At 42.8% G+C, this 10336-nt stretch overlaps 2 non-coding genes across 2 annotated transcripts; both read left to right on the top strand.

Moving 5' to 3' along the window:
* Positions 1-3640: 3640 nt before the first annotated feature.
* On the top strand, positions 3641-3715 carry Trnas-uga (transfer RNA serine (anticodon UGA)). Its single transcript has one exon. It is a non-coding gene; the product is annotated as a tRNA-Ser (tRNA).
* A 226-nt stretch (positions 3716-3941) lies between these two features.
* Trnas-uga (transfer RNA serine (anticodon UGA)) lies at positions 3942-4016 on the top strand. The gene has a single exon. It is a non-coding gene; the product is annotated as a tRNA-Ser (tRNA).
* The last annotated feature ends 6320 nt before the right edge of the window (positions 4017-10336 follow it).

Below are 10336 nucleotides of genomic sequence, written 5' to 3'. Positions count from 1 at the left end.
ATTCAGGAAGACCCAATGTAGGAGACGTCCAAAAGCAACTAGTGTTTTGTGAATCTGTTCTCCACACCGTTTTCCAATGAGCAATTGGTTGATAATATACATTCTAGTGGAAGTGGTCTACATGTTACAAGGGCGTGCTGAAAATACAGATATCAAAATCCAGAAAGGCACTTCCAGGAATTGGCTATGCGAGTACCTTTGTTTTTTAGATGTTTATAGCCAGGCCAAACTATTCGTTTTCATTACTGAAACAATCTGCAGACAGTAGCATCTCTGCGGGTATGTGACCTGGAGAAGCAGTGTCGTCTGCATACTGCAATTCAGGTAACTAAGAGAGACTTGTGAACCTTTTAGAAATCAGTCTGGACTGATTAAATGGTCCTCGGTAAATCATTAATTAAGTTCTACTCCTGCACTGTTTACAGAGGATATCTCATAAAGTATGGCTGCTATGTACAGAGAACACGACGTTGGCGCAAGGACATATCCTCGTTTGAGCCTATTTGAAATAGAGAATTTGTCAGATGTTTCATCCTGATATGGCACTTGTCCAGGCATGCCATCAGGAAAAGCTAGGATCAGTCGAAGATAGTGTTCAGGGTAAGTGAAATATTTTAAGACCTTCCACCCAGCATCTCTAGGCACTGTATGAAAGCCCTTTTCTAGGAAACAGAATACAAATAGCAATTACTTATGTTGTTCCCTGCATTTCTCCTGTAGTTTTGGAACCATACATCGGCCTTTAAGGCCTTTAGGTCTGCTCAAAGGCGGCTTCTGAGGTAGTGCCACTGTTCTGTGGCACCACTTATATATATATAAAGCGAAATCACTATTTCGCATAAAACACTGTTTCGGAGTAGATATTTTCCGATTTGAAGAGGCGCGTTTCACCACATGCGCTCTCGTGGTAGGTTTCTGAAAGTTGGAGCCAACTGCAGATAGGCACCGTCTGCCCTCAGAAGGGCTGCGTGAAATGCTCAGCTGTTGGTTTCTACACGCTTCTTATGGCGGTGGTGGAGCTACAGCTAGTCTAATTCAAACCTTTACGTTCTTTCCGCCAGAGAGAAGTAAAGTGCCATACCTAAAGCTGAGAGCCTGTATAGAGAGAGAGAGAGAGAGAGAGAGAGAGAGAGTGGCCAATGCCGCTACGGCGGCCATGTTTCTGCCAAACTTCGGGTGGAACATTCGGACGGGCGATAGTGCAATGCAAAGTCCGCGGAAATACTTCTATCCCCAAGACAAAAACACGAGACGAATTTGCGAGAAATACTCAAGAAAACGTTTTTCGAACAATTGAATGCTTACTGGATCAGTAATACCCTAGTAGTACAATTTCCTGCAGTGAATGTGAAAACCATTCGGGACCTAGATATGTCTGTTTTGACGCTCGTTTGGAAGACAGATCACGGCAACAACAAGAACTTAAACAACAAATATAGGCCCTGTGGGATTTGTTTTCAATCTCAAGCGCAAAAAGCTAAAAATATACCGCACATTACGTCTGATAAAATCATAAGCAGCATACCACTTGTGACGCGCAAAAATGTTTGAAGACATGACAGAAAGTATTCATAAGACGTTCACACAGACTGAATGCTTCTCATGGGTAATTTCACCGTTAAGAAACATCACTGATATCAGGCGTCGTAAAATGCACTGCAGTAACGAATTAATATAACAAGAAAACTAATTCCAACAAATTACTATCGCAATTCAGAGAATAAATCTGCAGACGTGGTATGCCACAGAATGGAAAGGTTTACAAAGACGATTTGTTAAGGAAAAAGTTTGCAAGTGAATAGTGCTGACGCATCCCACTACCAATGCGAAAAACATGTGCTACTAATTTATCCGTGTCGAAACTCAGGCGATGATAACAGTGAAGCACACAAAATGCCATGTATTCTGGTTCGCAAAAAAACTGCAATTGACGTCACAAATTTTCCGTTACCAGTGGGGACTGGCGGAGTTAGGCCTCATAAAAACTTGTGGTGAGAGACACGAAAATTTAAAAAAATGTGTTACATAAAAAATCAATACATTGCAATACTTGTTGGTGCTATGGTGTTGGAAGGAAACAAGAACAGGCCCCTGAAACTGAGGGTTACTTGGAGAGGCACCCACATGCCTTGCTCATACGGTGGCATCAAGCAGTCAGGCCTGCAAAATGAGTGGTCTGCCAAGCGAGTGGACTCATTCTTATTTATCGAGTAACATGAACTCTAGTACTCACAATTAGGTTACAAGTTATTCTCCTGTTTGAATATTACGCAACGGAAACGGAAACGCACATCTGACTATTAGTAATTTACACAACTCTGACTCTTCACTACGCACTGGCAATACCACATTTTCTTTCTTTTTTAACGGCTTTGATCAACACGTGGCCATCGCACTGAATATAAATGGCGCACACATTATAAATTCTGGGTATCATGACAACATACTATTCGAAGGAGAAGGCCACCAATCTTTTTTTTTTCACTATCTTATTTATTCCGATGAATTCTATAACCTAAACACACAAATTCTATAACCTACAACAATAACACATGAGAAATTCCACCCAGTGGGCATGGCTTTACATTGGTGATTCTCTATCTTATGGTCTCGTAATTATTTAACGCTACAGTGCACTTTCTGGATAGGATGGTGGATCTCTTACTATATCTCACACTTCGACTCTCACACCCATCATCACGAAAATTTCCTCCAGACTGAGTGGTACAAAAAGGAACATGCATAACCCACTGCCTCTGAAACTATCTTGTTACTCTCCCATGCCAACCACACATACTTAAATTTCATGAAATACATCACAGTGGCAACACACAATACAAAGAATAGTCACAACGTTATAATCACATCACTTTCAGCTTTCCCACTTCAATTAGTATTTATCCCAGTTTCACACGACACTGCCCCACTTCGTAACTTCTCTTTCCTACTATGAACTCTGGAGGATATATGCACGTCTTCCTGTGCAATGCAACCAAGTGGCATTGCTGGATAGACGGCTGACTCACCTTGCTTCTCTCTCAGAGTATTATAGTTTGAACCAAGCGTCACACGGAAACATAACACGCAAAGTAATATTAAGAACATATTCATCACACACGCGAGTCCTCAATTGATACCATGGACGAGTACTTCTCTTTATCCTTTGTCTCATACACAGATGAGATTCACACAGTACTCACCATGTGGAAGTACTCGTCTCTAATTTCAAGTCCTGCACACGCCATTTCTTAAATATTTCCAACTTATAGTACACACGCTAGTAATTCAGCTTAACTTAAGCACTCGGAATTATTTCAACTTACTGCTAACTTATTGCTACACGTGGTTTCATTGTGACCATTGGTCACTTCCGATGATTACTATGAGCCCCTTAATATTACCTGCCTGACATTTCATTCTTCCCACACAAGTTCCTGAAATAGAGAAATTATTATTCCAAACTACTCTTAAGTAACATTCTGGAAACATCCCCCAGGCTGTGGCTAAGCCATGTCTCCGCAATATCCTTTCTTTCAGGAGTGCTAGTTCTGCAAGGTTCACAGAAGAGCTTCTGTAAAGTTTGGAATGTAGGAGACGAGGTACTGGCAAAAGTAAAGCTGTGAGTACCGGGCGTGAGTCGTGCTTCGGTAGCTCAGTTGGTAGAGCACTTGCCCGTGAAAGGCAGAGGTCCCGAGTTCGAGTCTCGGTCGGGCACACAGTTTTAATCTGCCAGGAAGTTTCATATCAGCGCACACTCCTCTGCAGAGTGAAAATCTCATTCGGGAAACATCCCCCAGGCTGTGGCTAAGCCATGTCTCCGCAATATCCTTTCTTTCAGGAGTGCTAGTTCTACAAGGTTCGCAGAAGAGCTTCTGTAAAGTTTGGAAGGTAGGAGACGAGGTACTGGCAGAAGTAAAGCTGTGAGTACCGGGCGTGAGTCGTGCTTCGGTAGCTCAGTTGGTAGAGCACTTGCCCGTGAAAGGCAGAGGTCCCGAGTTCGAGTCTCGGTCGGGCACACAGTTTTAATCTGCCAGGAAGTTTCATATCAGCGCACACTCCGCTGCAGAGTCAAAATTCTCATTCTACTCTTAAGTATTTCACGTGCATACCATGTCTCCACTCTTTTGTCTTTATGGAGCACACCTCAGACAGGTCTTACCAACACTAGATCCAGCGGCAGAGTGCTGAAAACATGGTCGTTCTTTAGGTCATCTCGCACCTCCATCGAGGTAGGGGAAGACCATGCTACCCATTGGTCAGCCACATTTCAGGCGCTCAAAGCACAGGTAAATTTCATCTCTTCGGTTCCATCAAAGGTGACCAAAGGACCGTCTCAAAGATGATCATATATTGCACATTCACTATCTGTGGTCAGCAGATGACCATACATTTATTCATTTCGCAGATCTCACCAAATTGGATGTAGGGATTTATTTTGTGGGAGTGCACATGTAATCAGTTAAATACACTCCTGGAAATGGAAAAAAGAACACATTGACACCGGTGTGTCAGACCCACCATACTTGCTCCGGACACTGCGAGAGCGCTGTACAAGCAATGAACACACGCACGGCACAGCGGACACACCAGGAACCGCGGTGTTGGCCGTCGAATGGCGCTAGCTGCGCAGCATTTGTGCACCGCCGCCGTCAGTGTCAGCCAGTTTGCCGTGGCATACGGAGCTCCATCGCAGTCTTTAACACTGGTAGCATGCCGCGACAGCGTGGACGTGAACCGTATGTGTAGTTGACGGACTTTGAGCGAGGGCATATAGTGGGCATGCGGGAGGCCAGGTGGACGTACCGCCGAATTGCTCAACACGTGGGGCGTGAGGTCTCCACAGTACATCGATGTTGTCGCCAGTGGTCGGCGGAAGGTGCACGTGCCCGTTGACCTGGGACCGGACCGCAGCGACTCACGGATGCACGCCAAGACCGAAGGATCCTATGCAGTGCCGTAGGGGACCGCACCGCCACTTCCCAGCAAATTAGGGACACTGTTGTTCCTGGGGTATCGGCGAGGACCATTCGCAACCGTCTCCATGAAGCTGGGCTACGGTCCCGCACACCGTTAGGCCGTCTTCCGCTCACGCCCCAACATCGTGCAGCCCGCCTCCAGTGGTGTCGCGACAGGCGTGAATGGAGGGGCGAGTGGAGACGTGTCGTCTTCAGCGATGAGAGTCGCTCCTGCCTTGGTGCCAATGATGGTCGTATGCGTGTTTGGCGCCGTGCAGGTGAGCGCCACAATCAGGACTGCATACGACCGAGGCACACAGGGCCAACACCCGGCATCATGGTGTGGGGAGCGATTTCCTCACCTCTGGTGATCGTTGAGGGGACACTGAATAGCGCACGGTACATCCAAACCGTCATCGAACCCATCGTTCTACCATTCCTAGACCGGCAAGGGAACTTGCTGTTCCAACAGGACAATGCACGTCCGCATGTATCCCGTGCCACCCAACGTGCTGCAGAAGGTGTAAGTCAACTACCCTGGCCAGCAAGATCTCGGGATCTGTCCCCCATTGAGCATGTTTGGGACTGGATGAAGCGTCGTCTAACGCGGTCTGCACGTCCAGCACGAATGCTGGTCCATCTGAGGCGCCAGGTGGAAATGGCATGGCAAGCCGTTCAACAGGACTACATCCAGCATCTCTACGATCGTCTCCATGGGAGAATAGCAGCCTGCATTGCAGCGAAAGGTGGATATACACTGTACTAGTGCCGACATTGTGCATGCTCTGTTGCCTGTGTCTATGTGCCTGTGGTTCTGTCAGTGTGATCATGTGATGTATCTGACCCCAGGAATGTGTCAATAAAGTTTCCCCTTCCTGGGACAATGAATTCACTGTGTTCTTATTTCAATTTCCAGGAGTGTAGATAAATTGTCATTCTTTCCTACACTGGTATCCGGCTTTGCTGTATTAATTGAAACTGAGTTATTATTAGAAAATAATATGTTGTTATGACAGGAATAACGAAGAATGTTGTACCTATTTTCAATGTCGGGCTATACTGTACCCTTTCAACTTCATTGAAGTAAAGATGCAAACAATTTTGGCTACAGGATTAACCTTTAAGAAATCTATGAACATATGAGTTAAGGAATTAGTAGCTGGAACATGAAACTTAGATACAACTGAAACACAGTCCTTCAGCCAAAAAAAATTTAGGAGCTTAAGCACGAGACATAATTTCTTATAACTGTCACATAATGCTGATCATATTCACTACAACTACCCAACATTTTGAGCCAGTGCATGCATAGTAGAGGTTGTGATGGCCAAATTTCAAGCACATATTGTTCATTTTCAGAGAGAATATCTTCAGGCGAAATCTGACAAACCATTTAACCTATTTCAACTTAATTTTGTGGCAATCAGGAAACTGAAATCCTTGGATTTGATCATCACTATGATATTTATCAATGACAAACTGAAAACAGTTCAAATTCTGTGAGTTTTCAAGTGTAGCAGCAATATTCCTAAAAGTCACTTCCATTTCCAAAATAAAGGAAAAACACTCCTCTGAGGCATAGATAAGGCTGTCGTTTTCGTTTCTGAACTGTTTCAAACTCACAAAAGTTCAATAATCTTTGTTTTGTCTGGTATATGAAGTTACAACATTCAGGCACTTCTCAGACAGCTTCTCAAATTCCATTGCCCTCCCTATAACATATCCAGCAATATAATGCGTTTCTTTCAGTTTTACTTAAGTCATCCTCACAACTGATTTCATGCTCTTTCCAACCTTTTGGAAGCTTAAAAGCAGGCTGAGTTACAGATGATGTTGGGCGTGTAATGGAATGTTGGTCAAGAAAACTTGAAACGTAGACAGAATCAGCCTTGTCATAGAATCCTTTCCCTACATCTGTGAAATACTGAGCAACCTAAATAGTTTTCTAATTGTTTTTGAACTGCAGTGCTGTGGGAACCTTCTGTATACTTCTAACACAGGAAAACAAATTTTCTAGGCAATCTTGTGTTAATATAACTGTCGGCAAAAACTTGTAATTATTCTTGTGTAAAAAGATTTCCTGCACTTTGTGTGGACAGTCTCACACCACTATGAACCTTTCCAGTGACCAAATTTTCCAATATCACTCTGCCCAAGTATCATCATAACTTCATTTGGCAACGTGATGGCCTCCTTGTATCTTTCTTGATTGAAGGTGCTGAGGGCAGTAATTGGATGCCTAGAAGTCACTGTTAAAAACTACTTGTCAACTATCAGAGGACATAAGCTTCAGACCACAACTGGTTTTGTGACTGAGAAAAGTACATTCCCCAGAAACTTACAATTTGCTGAACTTACTTCGTTCGATTATATCTGTTGTTAGTTTGGGAGCAAGTATCAAATCATTATCCTGATCAGAATAATGTAGTTCCTTGATATGATTACAGTCAACAACTGTGAATGGCAACTTATATTTGTTCCTTATACTCTTAGGAATGTTTATAACACTGTTGGACGGTAAACATCGTCTAATATTTTTTAAAATGTGTGCAACATCTACAGTAAAGTAGAAAAAAACTACCTGGATTTTCAGGATATAAAATGTAATTCTGAAACACAGAATTTTTTCCAGAAACAATTCCAAAATATCTCTATATTCTTTGATTTGCAGCATCTATATCTGATGTCACACACTGTACACATAGTCCTATATGTTCACTGCATTTAATTATTTGTAAAACGATGCCACACAAAACTTTACCACTTACATTACTTCCACTAAAATGATATGCCATTACTTGCTTCTTTCTGGAAGAGATACCGCCCTAAAGAAAAACACAAGCATATGTGGCAACACCTTCATGGTTTGAAGGGTAACATAGCCAGTAAACATCAGACTCCCTGCTTGGAGAATTGACATTTCATCAAGCAGTAGAACACAGTCAAGTTCTTTTTCGCTCATACATTCAACCTTTTTTTTTAAGAAGTGTGAAGATTTGGCTAGAAAACCAGAACTGAAGTTCAAATCTTGAAGTCTCCTCCTTAGTGTACGCTGTGATGGCAATGGGAAACCTGAACTAATTAAATAATCAAATCCCTTGATACCACATGCAAATTTCAACTGAAGAGCTTTTTTCACACTACTCGCTGTACATTTCACTTATTTCTTATTTAGACTCTCCAGTAGATTTTCATTGAACTATGTTTTAAGTATATGTGGTACTGCTTGACACCTGCTGCGGAGTTTCTTTTTTTAGTCGTGTATTGCTAAAAGCAAGACAACAGACATCCTTCCTGCGAGCTGAAATCTGACCTTGTTGAACATGAATGTAACTTTCTAGATTATATAATTTTTCTGTGAGTTCACATTCTATTGGTTAACTTATGTCGCGGTCTTGCACACTACACGTTGGGACTGCTGCTTTCATTTTCTTGAGTTGGATGCTGATGGTGTAGTTTAATTGTCCTTCTTTTAACCTTTGGTACTAAGTGAGGAATTTGAGCTTCCTGTTGCCATCGACCCTCAGTTTCTCTCATTGGTCATCAGTGAAATGTATCTATAATAAAGAACCAAAAGAAATGAGGTGTGGTAACTTGATATCTGAAAAACATATACAGGGTGGTCCATTGATAGTGACCGGCTGAAATATCTCACGAAATAAGCATCAAAAGAAAAAACTACAAAGAACGAAACTCGTCTAGCTTGAAGGGGGAAATCAGATGGCGCTATGGTTGGCCCGCTAGATGGCGCTGCCATAGGTCAAACGGATATCAACTGCGTTTTTTGAAATAGGAACCCCCATTTTTTATTACATATTCGTGTAGTACGTAAAGAAATATGAATGTTTTAGTTGGACCATTTTCTTTGATTTGTGACAGATGGCGCTGTAATATTCACAAGTACATGGTATCACGTAACATTCCGCCAGTGCGGACGGTATTTGCTTCGTGATACATTACCCGTGTTAAAAGGGACCGTTTACAAATTGCGGAAAAGGTTGACATCGTGTTGATGATTGGCCATTGTGATCAAAAGGCCCAACGGGCGTGTGCTATGTATGCTGCTCGGTATCCTGGTCGACATCATCCAAATGTCCGGACCGTTCGCCGGAAACAGGAAGTGTTCAGCCACATGTGAAACGTCAACCACGTTCAGCAACAAATGATGATACCCATGTACGTGTTTTAGCTGCTGTTGCGGCTAATCAGCATATCAGTAGCGGACAAATTCCGCGAGAACCATGAATCTCAAAAACGTCGGTGTTGAGAATGCTACATCAACATCGATTGCACCCGTACCATATTTCTATGCACCAGGACTTGCATGGCGACGACTTTGAACGTCATGTACAGTACTGCCACTGGGCACAAGAGAAATTACGGGGCGATGACAGATTTTTGCAAGCGTTCTATTTAGCGACAAAGCGTCATTCACCAATAGCGGTAACGTAAACCGGCATAATATGCACTATTGGGCAACGGAAAATCCACGATGGCTGCGAGAAGTGGAACATCAGTGACCTTGGCGGGTTAAGGTATGGTGCTGCATTATGGGAGGAAGGATGATTGGCCACCATTTTATTGATGGCAATCTAAATGGTGCAATGTATGCTAATTTCCTACGTAATGTTCTACCGATGTTGCTACAAGATGAATCACTGCATGACAGAATGGCAATGTACTTCCAACATGATAGATGACCGGCACATAGCTCACGTGCGGTTGAAGCAGTGTTGAATAGCATATTTCATGACAGGTGGATTAGTCGTCGAAGCACCATACCATGGCCCGCACGTTCACCAGATCTGACGTCCCCGGATTTCTTTCTGTGGGGAAAGTTGAAGAATATTTGCTATCGTGATCCACCGATAACACCTGACAAGATGCGTCAGCGCATTGTCAATGCATGTGCACACATTACGGAAGGCGAACTATTCGCTGTTGAGAGAAATGTCGTTACACGTATTGCCAAATTCATTGAGGTTGACGGACATCATTTTGTGCATTTATTGCATTAATGTGGTATTTACAGTTAATCACGCTGTGACAGCATGCGTTCTCAGAAATGATAAGTTCACAAAGGTACATGTATCACATTCGAACAACCGAAATAAAATGTTGTAACGTACCTACGTTCTGTATTTTAATTTAAAAAACCTACCTGTTATCAACTGTTCGTCTAAAATTGTGAGCCATATGTTTGTGACTATTACAGCGCCATCTATCACAAAGAGAAAAAAGTGGTCCAACTAAAACATTCATATTTCTTTAAGTACTACACGAATATGTAATAAAAAATGGGGGTTCCTATTTTAAAAAACGCAGTTGATATCCGTTTGATCTATGGCAGAGCCATCTAGCGGGCCAACCATAGCGCCATC

The sequence above is a fragment of the Schistocerca gregaria genome, chromosome X, assembly GCF_023897955.1.
Source record: "Schistocerca gregaria isolate iqSchGreg1 chromosome X, iqSchGreg1.2, whole genome shotgun sequence".
NCBI lineage: Eukaryota > Metazoa > Arthropoda > Insecta > Orthoptera > Acrididae > Schistocerca > Schistocerca gregaria.
This window is presented reverse-complemented; position numbering and strand designations above follow the sequence as displayed.